Raw genomic sequence first — 10,927 nt, 5'->3', positions numbered from 1 at the left:
CAGTAGATAAATGGATATTTACCTTTTAGATGAGAGGGTTTACATGTCATGTTGCCCTCCACCTCCTCTCCTCTCCTCCACTCTGATTTTTCTCTTCTCTTTTCTCATCTCCTCAGCCTGTCTTCTCCTCTTCTCTTTAAAAAAAAACCCCTTTCCTCCCTCTGCAGAAATAAATGACAGACAAAAGGGAATAACAGTTAAAAACTTCAAATAATGAACTTCATAAAATCAGGTAATAACAGTAGATAAATGGATGTTTACCTTTTAGATGAGAGGGTTTTCATGTCATGTTGCCCTCCACCTCCTCTCCTCTCCTCTGTCATCATCTCTCTGAATGAAAAACAGAAGACAAACAGGTTGTAGTTTAAAACTTTAGAAATCAGGTAAACTCAGGTATCATTCATCATTACATTAAATCTGATAATAACATGAAATGTTTACCTTTTATATGAGAGGGTTTACATGTCATGTTGCCTCCACCTCCTCTCCTCTCCTCTCCTCTCTCGTCATCTCTCTAAAAGAAAAACAGAAGACAAGCAGATTGAGCTAAAAACTTTAGAAATCAGATAAACAGTGATATAATTCATAACTGCATGAAATTCTGATAATAACATGAAAGACTTACCTTCTTCTTCTGAAGGACTCCTCCTCCTCTCCTCCCTGTCGTACATCTTACCTTTTCCTTCCTCTTCTCTTCTCCCTTCTCTTCCTAAATGATTCTTTCCCTATTGTAATAATTTCTTCTCTAGCATAACTACACATGCTACCTACATGCTAACTTTCTACAGCTGACCCCTGCCATGAGGCCCCTTGTCACTGCAGACTCTTGTCGGTCTAGGGTGGGCGTCGACAGACATGTGAACCTCCTTGACATGGTGTCGCCATCCTTTTCTTTCTCTGTCACAGAGCAGCTTCACTGGGAGGTCGAAACACGTTGGAGGTTCACGCTATCCCTCCCAGATCACACTCGCTCTGTGCAGACACCCTGCCTGAGTCATGGTGCAGCAACAAGAACACCATTCTCACGCTGCATGGCCCTCAATCAATTCAATTCAAACTAATTCAAAGCAAATCACACAAGTTCAATACAAAATCATTCACAAAAAAATGTAAGGAAATTAAAATGTGTAATGATAACGACGTAATGACTCTGGCTTACCTGGAGACCTACCTTCAGCCTTAATGGTCCTTTGCACCCCATGGAATCATATGGCTCCCTCCTCTCCATGAAGGACCGGGACATCCTTCACCCACTGCGGTTCAGGCTGGTTCCCAAACAACCCAGGTGGACTGGTTGGCTCAGGTGGTCCAGGGGGGCGCACCTCCAAACGCTGACTGGGTGGTTCAGGTGGTCCAGGGGGCGCACCTTGGAAGGCTCAGGGGGCGACTCGTTGTCCGGAGACGAGCACCTAGACCAGGAGCGCAGAAAATCAAAGCACAGAGAGAATGAAATACAGCTGATGGGTGGCTCAGGTTGGTCCGGAGACGAGGAGCTAGAAGAGGAGGAGAGAGGAGAGAGGAGAGGGAGGAGAGAAGGCGAGGGGAGAGAAGAGAGAGAAGAGCCAGAGAAGGAGCAGAGGCATCTGCTGGAGGTGCTTCTGCAGGCTCAGGGGTGACTCGGGTTTGTCCGGAGACGAGCACCTAGACCAGGAGCGCAAAAATCAAAGCACAGAGAGAATGAAATACAGCTGATGGTGGCTCAGGTTGGTCGGAGACGAGGAGCTAGAAGAGGAGGAGGAGAGAGGAGAGAGGAGAGGGAGGAGAGAAGGCGAGGGGAGCGAAGAGAGAGAAGAGCCAGAGAGGGAGGCAGAGGCATCTGCTGGGGTGCTTCTGCAGGCTCAGGGGGAGGCTGAGGGTCCCTCCTCAGGATGAGCTTAGGAGGATGGTCTGATACCTCAACACAAGTCCAGAATGAAGAGAGAGCAGAGGATGAGGAGCTTGGAGAGGAGAGAGAAAAGGGAGAAGAGCCAGAGGAGGAGGCAGGAGGGGAGAGAGAGGTGAGAGGTGAAGCTCTGCAGGAGGCTGCTGCCGCCGGGACCTTATGGAGGACCACCTGAGGGATGATGGAGCGGCTGGGGACAGGAACAAGAAGCGCTGTCCAGGTGTCCTGCTGCGTCTGAAGGTAGAAACATATACAACCTTAGAAGTCTGCTCACATCACATAAACATACCATCAACTGTTACCACAGTAACTTTCACACATCACTGAAATAAAAGTTCCACAATGCAATAAAACTATAAAATAATTTGCATGCATTAAATTATACTTAATACAAAATAATTGATTACTTTCTCTTTCAATAATCAGTTGATAGCTCGGTGTATATAATGTTAGGATGAAAAAACTAGCAAATATTCACATCTGAGAAGCTGGTACAATGAATTTCTTTGGCACTTATGACTAAAAAAAATTAGACAATTAATTAATGATCAAAATTGGTACCAATTAATTTCTGACAATCTACTAATTGACTAATAACCTTAGCTCTAGACAACTGGTTGGTTTCTGGGTGGTTAGGGAAATGAAATTATATTAACTTAAAATACCATGTATGTATGTTCTTACCGTGATCTGGCCACGAGCTGTTGAGCGCGCTTCCACAGGCTCAGGGGCGGCTGAGGGTCCCTCCTTGGGATCTTCTGGGGAGGAGGTCCTGATGCCTCACAGCCAGAATGAGCAGCCTGGTAAGGAGAGAGAAAAGCGAGAAGAGCCAGAGGAGGAGGCAGGAGGGGAGAGAGAGGTGAGAGGTGGAGTGCTGTGGGAGGTTGCCGCCGGGACCCTGTGGAGGACCACCTGAGGGATGATGGAGCGGCTGGGGACAGGAACAAGAAGCGCTGTCCAGGTGTCCTGCTGCATCTGAAGGTAGAAACATATACAACCTTTAGAAGTCTGCTCACATCACATAAACATACCATCAACTGTTACCACAGTAACTTTCACACATCACTGAAATAAAAGTACCACAATGCAATAAAACTATAAAATAATTGCATGCATAGCTCTAGACAACTGGTTGGTTTCTGGGTGGTTAGGGAAATGAAATTATATAACTTAAAATACCATGAATGTATGTTCTTACCGTGATCTGGCCACGAGCTGTTGAGCGCGCTTCCACAGGCTCAGGGGGCGGCTGAGGGTCCCTCCTTGGATCTTCTGGGGAGGAGGTCCTGATGCCTCAACAGGCCAGAATGAGCAGCCTGGTAAGGAGAGAGAAAAGCGAGAAGAGCCAGAGGAGGAGGCAGGAGGGGAGAGAGAGGTGAGAGGTGGAGTGCTGTGGGAGGCTGCCGCTGGGACCCTGTGGAGGACCACCTGAGGGATGATGGAGCGGCTGGGACAGGAACAAGAAGCGCTGTCCAGGTGTCCTGCTGCATCTGAAGATGGAAACATACACAACAAAGGTACCACAATGCAATAAAACTATAAATAAAATGAACCATAAAATAAATGACATGCGTTAAGTCATACTAACACAAAGTACATTATCTTTTTTTTTAATAATCCATTGATTGTTCAGTGTATATAATGTCAGAAATTAATAAAACAAACAACAAAAACTAGCAAATATTATTTTTGAGAAGCTGGTATGAGTGATTTTTGTGTATAAAATATTGAGATAATTAATCAATTATCAGAATTACTGCCAATTAAGTTTCTAGCAATCCACTAATCAATTAATCAATTATTAAATAAATGTAAGCGGTTTATCAGGTCGGCACATATCACAGTTCACAATCGGACATAAACTGAATAATATCTGTGCGCCGTTCTGTGTAAAATACATCAAAAATATTTTCAAATTAAAAGATATTGTCACTACATGTATTACTTATGGTGTGAGCGAGAAGATATACAAACGTTATTTTATTCATAGGCTACCTCTCAGCATGCTAACGGTTCAAGTGATTGAAGGAGACGTAACCAAGCTTTTGGTTTCTTTGGGCAAACTTAAGACAGTCAAAGTCAGTCCCATTTGGCTAATTTACACTGATAGTTGAAAAATATTTCCAATATTTGCAGTCAATGTTGGACTCAAAGGCAAAATGCATTGAAACAACATGGTTTTTGAAAAATTTGAAAAAAAAAAACGTACTTTTTCCAAGTAAAAATCCTCGTTGGTGACAGTAGCTGTCAGGTAGCTGCTCGGGTGCGATGAGAAGTCCTCGTTGAAGTCTCTTTCCTCAATGTAATTGTCTCTTTTTCAAAGAAATCCAGTGCAAATAGAAAGCCAACAGTTTTCTGATCATCTGGAGTTTGTTTGTGTTTAAAAGATGATCGGTTCTGAACGATGCACCTTAAAAAAAAAAAACCATGGTAACAATGGAACCTTCAGGTATGTTCTAACAGCACGCGCGTTCCGACAGAACATCTCTCCCTGAGAGGTTTCATCCAATCAACATGGCGAGAAATACACAGTTCAAGCTCTCATGGACTCACAGTGAGTCCCGCGTCTGAAAGTCCTCCTGTCTCGGCTTCTGCTCGCTCATTAAGCTCAGAATGAAAAACTGCTGTCTCCACACTGTAAATGCAAACATTGTCCTGACTAAAGCTAAAACAGTGCATTTAAACTTAATTCATACTAGTTTTTTATGTTTACTTGCTCACACTGAGTTTTCTGTACTTTTGATCAACAAACTTATTTCATTTAATTCTATGTACATGGTTTAACTGAGTGTGTAGCTTGGTTTGCGGTATGAGACCTAAGTTACAGAACTGTGTGCCCCCTTGCGCATGCCCATTTCCGGTTGGCGCGCATCTACCACTTTAAGCACGAGGCCAACTCGGGGAGCGGTCAAAGCCAGCACAGAAGGTGAAGTTGACTTCGGTAAGTAAAGCTTTTGTTTATAATCTTGTCAATATAATTTATTTTTTGGAATTTGGAGTTGTTCGAAGAAACCAGCCTGCAACTCCGGCTCTTCGACTTTCTGAGGCATTGGCATGTTAGCTTGTGTGTGTGTGTGTACGTGTACATGCGCGCACGTGTACACAGAGCAGACGTTAAAAATTTAGCAGCAGTTCAACGTGAGTGAATCCGAATAAAGTGCTTTGACTCGGTCTAAACGACCTGAAACGAGCCCCAGTGTGTTGTAAATCTGCAGCATATCTCCACCTGTTGCTGCACCAGCCCTACTGTCTGTTAGCTGCTGGATTAGCGCGCGCTGCTAATTTAGCTGTTTTCTTAACCAGTTAATTTAAGGCTGTGGAGGGAGCGGCTCCGTGCTTCACTTACAGGCACCAGAAGTCAGTGTCAGGTGCACTCATGCTCGTGCTGGGGTTTAAACCTTGGCTAAAGTCAGTCCGGAAGCTGTGTGTGACGTTAGTTAAGTTAAAGTTTGTTTGTAGTTTGTAGACACAACATTCAAACTGAGATCCTCTTCTCTGGCTCAACTGTACATGCCCCTGCCCCTTACAGCAGTCAGACCTGACCCAGTAAAGAAAAGGGAGTACAGTGCTGCAGCAACTGGCGTGTTAGATTTCAGCTTCTGTTAACTTGGGTTATGGGGAAAAGCACTGTAACACCTTCAAATGAAATTATGGACACAGATGTTGAAGACCTCTAGATAAAATATAATTTGACTCTCACTCAATAATTACAGTATTTTGTTGAATTCTGACACCTTGCTCTGGCTAGTGACTTAACCCAGTTTGTTTTATTTCATGCAGTGGTATGAGAACCTGGTAAATGAAAAACGAACACAGAAGAAAGTCCAGGTGGGTAATGCTTTCATTCAGAAATTTGAAAATGCTGGTTATAGTGATGCTGATCTTTAAGTAATACATTTTGTCTGCATAAGGAGATTTTCATAGACACTGCTGTCTGTTTTATTGCACAAATTTGAAACTATTGAAACAAAATTGATGACATGACTGTTAAAATTGTACTTAGTGATAGTGATAGTAATATTTCTTTTATGTTTTTTTTCCAGTTGGTGGCAGTTTGACAAGACATATCCTCCGTCACCAAGACTTTGTTGGCCACCAGGTCACCAGATTCTCTTACCCAGCCAGACCAGCTCAGCAACCGCAGCTTTTTGTCTCACTAAAAATCCATCAGAGACGGTATTGTCACTCTCAGTAATTTAACAGTCATGTTTATTTTTGTGTTTTAATTTGATCCACCACTGCAAAATTATTACATTAAAAACGTTTGTTAGAAAGCACAATGGGAACCTAACAAGCTAACATCTCAAAGGGCAGGTTGCTAATCCCAAATATTTTAACATTAGTCATTATGATAGGTGGCCACTGTCTCTTTTAGTCAACTTATTGTTGTATTTCATGTGTGTAGTGTCTCCTGGAAGAGGCATGCAGTGGACATGTAGGTTTTGCACTTCTGTCTCTCCAAAACGAGGCGAGCTATTAAAGCATTACAGATTAAAGCATGGTGGCTTCACAAGAACCTCCCCAATACCATGTCTTCATCAGCAGTGTATTTGCATATTCAAATCATTTAATGGACTGAAGGTTCATTTATCCAGATTTCACTCACAGATAACCAGTGAAAAAGGATGTGCAAACATTTAATTGTCAAATGTGCAAGTTTAATGAGCCCTGCAGTGAAAATGATTTTTTTTTTTTTCACATTTATGCCAGCATCTGAAGTTGATAGAAAAAATGCAGTGCCCCTATCTGGATTGTGATTTTGAGACAAATGTCTATTCTGCTTTTAACACACACAAAAGTAGGAATCATGACCAGAAGTATTCTACATCTAGTCTGCAGTTCAAACCAGGAATAGCTGTGCAGGTCTGTGGCACTGAGGAGAGCACTTCTCTCCCAGCTGAACCTGTGCCAGCTGATGATGTCACTAGTTTAGAAGAGGAGCTGGCAGATGTTGGTATGGACCTTGACCTTGACCTTGACTCTCAGCTTGAGCACAATTTAGCCTCCCTTTCCCTGAAAATGCAGACAATACTGAACATATCTGAAGGTGCTCTCCAAGAAATTATCCAGCAAATAGGACAGGTATTCCAACTTTGAGAACCGCTAATGTTTTCTGTGGTTGAGAAGATACTCAGACGCCATTACCCTGATATTGATAATGGTGTTGTTAAGGAGGTTGTCCAAGCAGTGACTGACACAAATGTATTTTTGAAACACACATCAACTGGAGGCTCGCTCTCAACCTCCAATAGGAGAGCAACTTAGATAGTGAAAGAATTTCCTGTCGTGGAACCTGTGGAGTTTGTCACTGATAAGCAGGGTCAAAATATAGTTTACATTCCACTGCTTAAAATGCTCAAGGCACTGTTGAGCAAAGATGACGTTTTAGACAAGGCTCTCACCACCAGCAGTTCTAAAGTAAGTGAATACAGTAACTACAGGAAGAGTTCTCACTTTAGTGAAAATGAAATTTTAGCAGAAGACGAATTCAGAATTGCCCTGGGCTTGTATATTGATGACTCTGAGGTTGCAAACCCACTTGGAACATCTAAGAAGAAGCATAAACTGTGTGCAGTATATTGGGTTCTTGCCAATCTACACCCAAAGTACCGCTCATCCCTTCATTCCATACAGTTAGCTGTTTTATGCAAGGTAAAATTAAAGAGAAGGGGTATCGTGAAGTCCTGTGCCCACTTATTGAAGACCTTGTGTCACTTGAGGAGAATGGGGTTTATGTTGAAAAGTTAGGAGCAAACATAAAGGGGACTGTGCTGTACGTTGCAGCAGATAACTTGGCTGCCCATGCATTGGCAGGATTTCAAGAGAGCTTTATTGTGGAGAAAATGTGCAGGTTTTGTATAGCCACACGAGAAGAAATCCAAACAAAAAGTGTCAGCTCAGGTTTTTACACACTGAGAACCAAAGATGCCCATGACAGACAGGTTCAGGAAGTCACACAGAACCCATCTAAAGCAGCACATTATGGAGTCAAAGGCAAATGTGTGCTTAGTGAAAGCTTGAAATACTTTCATGCTATGGATGGATTTCCTCCAGATATTCTCCATGATCTTTTGGAGGGCGTGGTCCCATTTGAGTTGTGCATTCAAGATCTGATAAAAAAAGAAGTACATCTCTCTTGAGACACTAAATCAGTCCATCAAAGAATTCCCGTACTCCTTTTCTGATATAACCGACAAACCCCAACCAGACCCGACACCGACATCAAAAGATGATGGAATACCATTTGGACTGTGCTTCCTTTTTCAAAGCAGCACTCCAAGCAGAGTAAAGAGCATAATGATTTCTTCCCTCCCAGGGAACATTCAAGACATGTTGCACCAAAGATGTGGTCTCCAAAACACAGTCCTGTCAGCTCTGTCTGTCAATATTGATGGAATGAACCACGCTTCAGATATGGTGGTTTCTGTAGGTTCATGTGGAGGCCTTCCAGAGTTCAGACAGATTAAGCAAGTGCTAGTGCTTAATGCAGACATTGTTTTCTTGTGCAAACCAATGATAGCATGGTATCATGAGCACCTTCATGCTTATGAATTGACACAAAGCAGCACAGGCTTGGTTGCAACTCAACTGACTGAGTTCAATGATGGTTTTCCTCCAGTGTACCGAGTCAGAGGCACATTGTTTGTTTCTTTGAAACATTACATATTATGCTAGCTGCACTAACTTTATGTCTCTCTTCTTTGTAGAATGATGGAACAGAAGTGGCCAATCGTCATCGTCACTGATTGTGACATTAGAAGAATCAGTCTTGATGAAAAACCAAGCGACCTTGAGTCTCTGTTGGATCACTTGAAAGTTAAACTGGCACTACCATATGACTTTAATCTACAGTTTGAAGACCCACTGTTTAACAATGCCCTCTGCAACCTGACAGATGTGTCAGAACTGACACAGAAACTGAAAGTTATAAATCTCAAGTACTTCTCTTTGGTTTCTAGCACACTGTCCTCACCAAGCACATCTGATACAGATATACTGTATACAAGTAAAGAAAAATCTCAGCTGATGAGGCCCGATCCTTGGCCTTCTGAATTTGATATTCCAGAATTCTCTGTGGATGTAAATTTCCTACTGAGACAGGGAGACCTTGCCTATATGAAGGCTGGAACTCGGATGGATGTTACCCGGGACATGAAACATGTGATCTTAGAGAGACTTGCAGAGACAATGTACAAGTACACGGCATACCCCACAGAGGAACACTGTTGAGAAGTGGCCTCTGCACTGATTGCAAAACATCCTTGTTTGAAAGAAGCTGGATCACCCCCTGGATATTGCGGTTGGAAGAATAGCATTAAGTTCAAGATGGGGAATTTCTGTACAAAAATGAGAAGATCTGGAATGGTCGATGTCACAGTGAATGGCAACAAGCGGAAGAGGGATTCCCCTGAAGGAGAGCCATCATGTAGTAACATAAAAAGGCCAAAAAGAAGTGAGACAAATTTCTTACCAAATTTTCCTGATGGTGAAAATGCAGATACTCAGAGTCAGTTAGAAGTCAGCTTGAAAGTGAAGCAAAGAAAAGGCTTCCAGACTCAGCTGATGTGAAGAAAATGATGGACCAGACATTTTCTTTGCAACGCAAAGAAAGTGTGGAAGAACAGCCTGCCAGCCTCCAAAAGGATGATGGAACGTTGGCCTGTGCTGTTCACAGAAAGTCAGGTATGGTCCACCTACACTTGCACTACACCATAAGTAATCATATTTTTCATTGTAGATTACTCTTTTCATTAGATAATTTTAATGATTAATTGATCATCTAGTAGACCTAACATTAAATGACTAGCATGGTGGAGGAAACAATTCCTTGGATGTGTTTATTTTTTGTTGACAGAGTTTCCAGTAAAAACCTCAAGAAAGACTTCTATGAATCTCTGGACCACCACACCACCCGTCTCATTGACCTCTTCAAATCCAGAAAAGGAGTCCTAGGCCAATCACTTGATCGCCTCCTCCAGCCAATCTATACACAAGTAAGTGTTGTTTCAGATTCTTCATCATTATCACCTTATAGTAGTGAGCTTACTTGTGCTTGAGGTAGTCATAGGGATAGTTCTACATTCTGGCAAATACACCTATTGTCATAATAATAATAATAATAATCTGCATAGTCATATGAGTAGGTACATTACTCATATGACTATGCGTCTGTGCACCCCACCCATCTGGAAAGTAGTTTCAGCTATGCATTTACCTTGAAAACAACTCATAACATTACATTACATTAACGTTTCATTATTATTTCACGGATCTCAAACCAACAGGTACTGATAATTAAAGTTAACCCTTAGAAGCTGATGATTACGCGTAGAGCGCACGTAGAGAGATGCAGGCTGTGTGTGGGGGAGGTGCCGACTGCGTATGATCAGAAGTCAACCGCGGGAGAAATTTGCAGGAGTTTGGCGAGCAGAGAGAGAGACACGGAGAAAGAGAAATAGAGAAATATTGAATACATGAAGACAAAATCAAACGTATTCAAAAACGGCCAAAATAGGCTCAGGACTCTAAGGGTTAATGTACCTAATGTACCTTTAAATAATAACACGTACTTTTGTAGAAGTAGCAGCTGTAAGAATAATAATATATATAATCTACTACTTACACTACTATAGTACAAGTAATTATTTAACTACCTCAAGCACTTGGAATTCAATGTTGTAACCTGAGCACACTGCCTGTCGTAGTCTGATTGTTTTTTGTCATTTTTTCCATGAGACATCACCACAACACGCACTGCTGTCCTACAGTGTCTTCCCCTGTATCTTGGAGATAATTCCAGCGAATTCTTCCTCAGCTGCTCAGTAAGTACATTTATAATAATGATCATAATACCATCACACAGTGCTTATTTTATGACATCATCAGACCTCAGGTTTAGTTCTCAGATTTTTCTCAGAACTTTAGTGTCTTTAGTTGCTTCAAGTCCTGCAATGGGCATAACAGCATGACACAACACAGTCTCAGACAGAATAGTAAACTTTGCTAAAACTCAGGTCAAGTTAGGTATTACAGCATGTATTCATG

General features: G+C 42.2%; 1 long non-coding RNA gene across 1 annotated transcript; it reads left to right on the top strand.

Moving 5' to 3' along the window:
* Positions 1-5,926: 5,926 nt before the first annotated feature.
* LOC108891267 (uncharacterized) lies at positions 5,927-10,698 on the top strand. Its single transcript, XR_001962285.2, has 4 exons — positions 5,927-6,058; positions 8,590-9,565; positions 9,738-9,876; positions 10,619-10,698. It is a non-coding gene; the product is annotated as an uncharacterized LOC108891267 (long non-coding RNA).
* The last annotated feature ends 229 nt before the right edge of the window (positions 10,699-10,927 follow it).

The sequence above is a fragment of the Lates calcarifer genome, unplaced genomic scaffold (assembly GCF_001640805.2).
Source record: "Lates calcarifer isolate ASB-BC8 unplaced genomic scaffold, TLL_Latcal_v3 _unitig_1905_quiver_2145, whole genome shotgun sequence".
Lineage (NCBI taxonomy): Eukaryota > Metazoa > Chordata > Actinopteri > Centropomidae > Lates > Lates calcarifer.
This window is presented reverse-complemented; position numbering and strand designations above follow the sequence as displayed.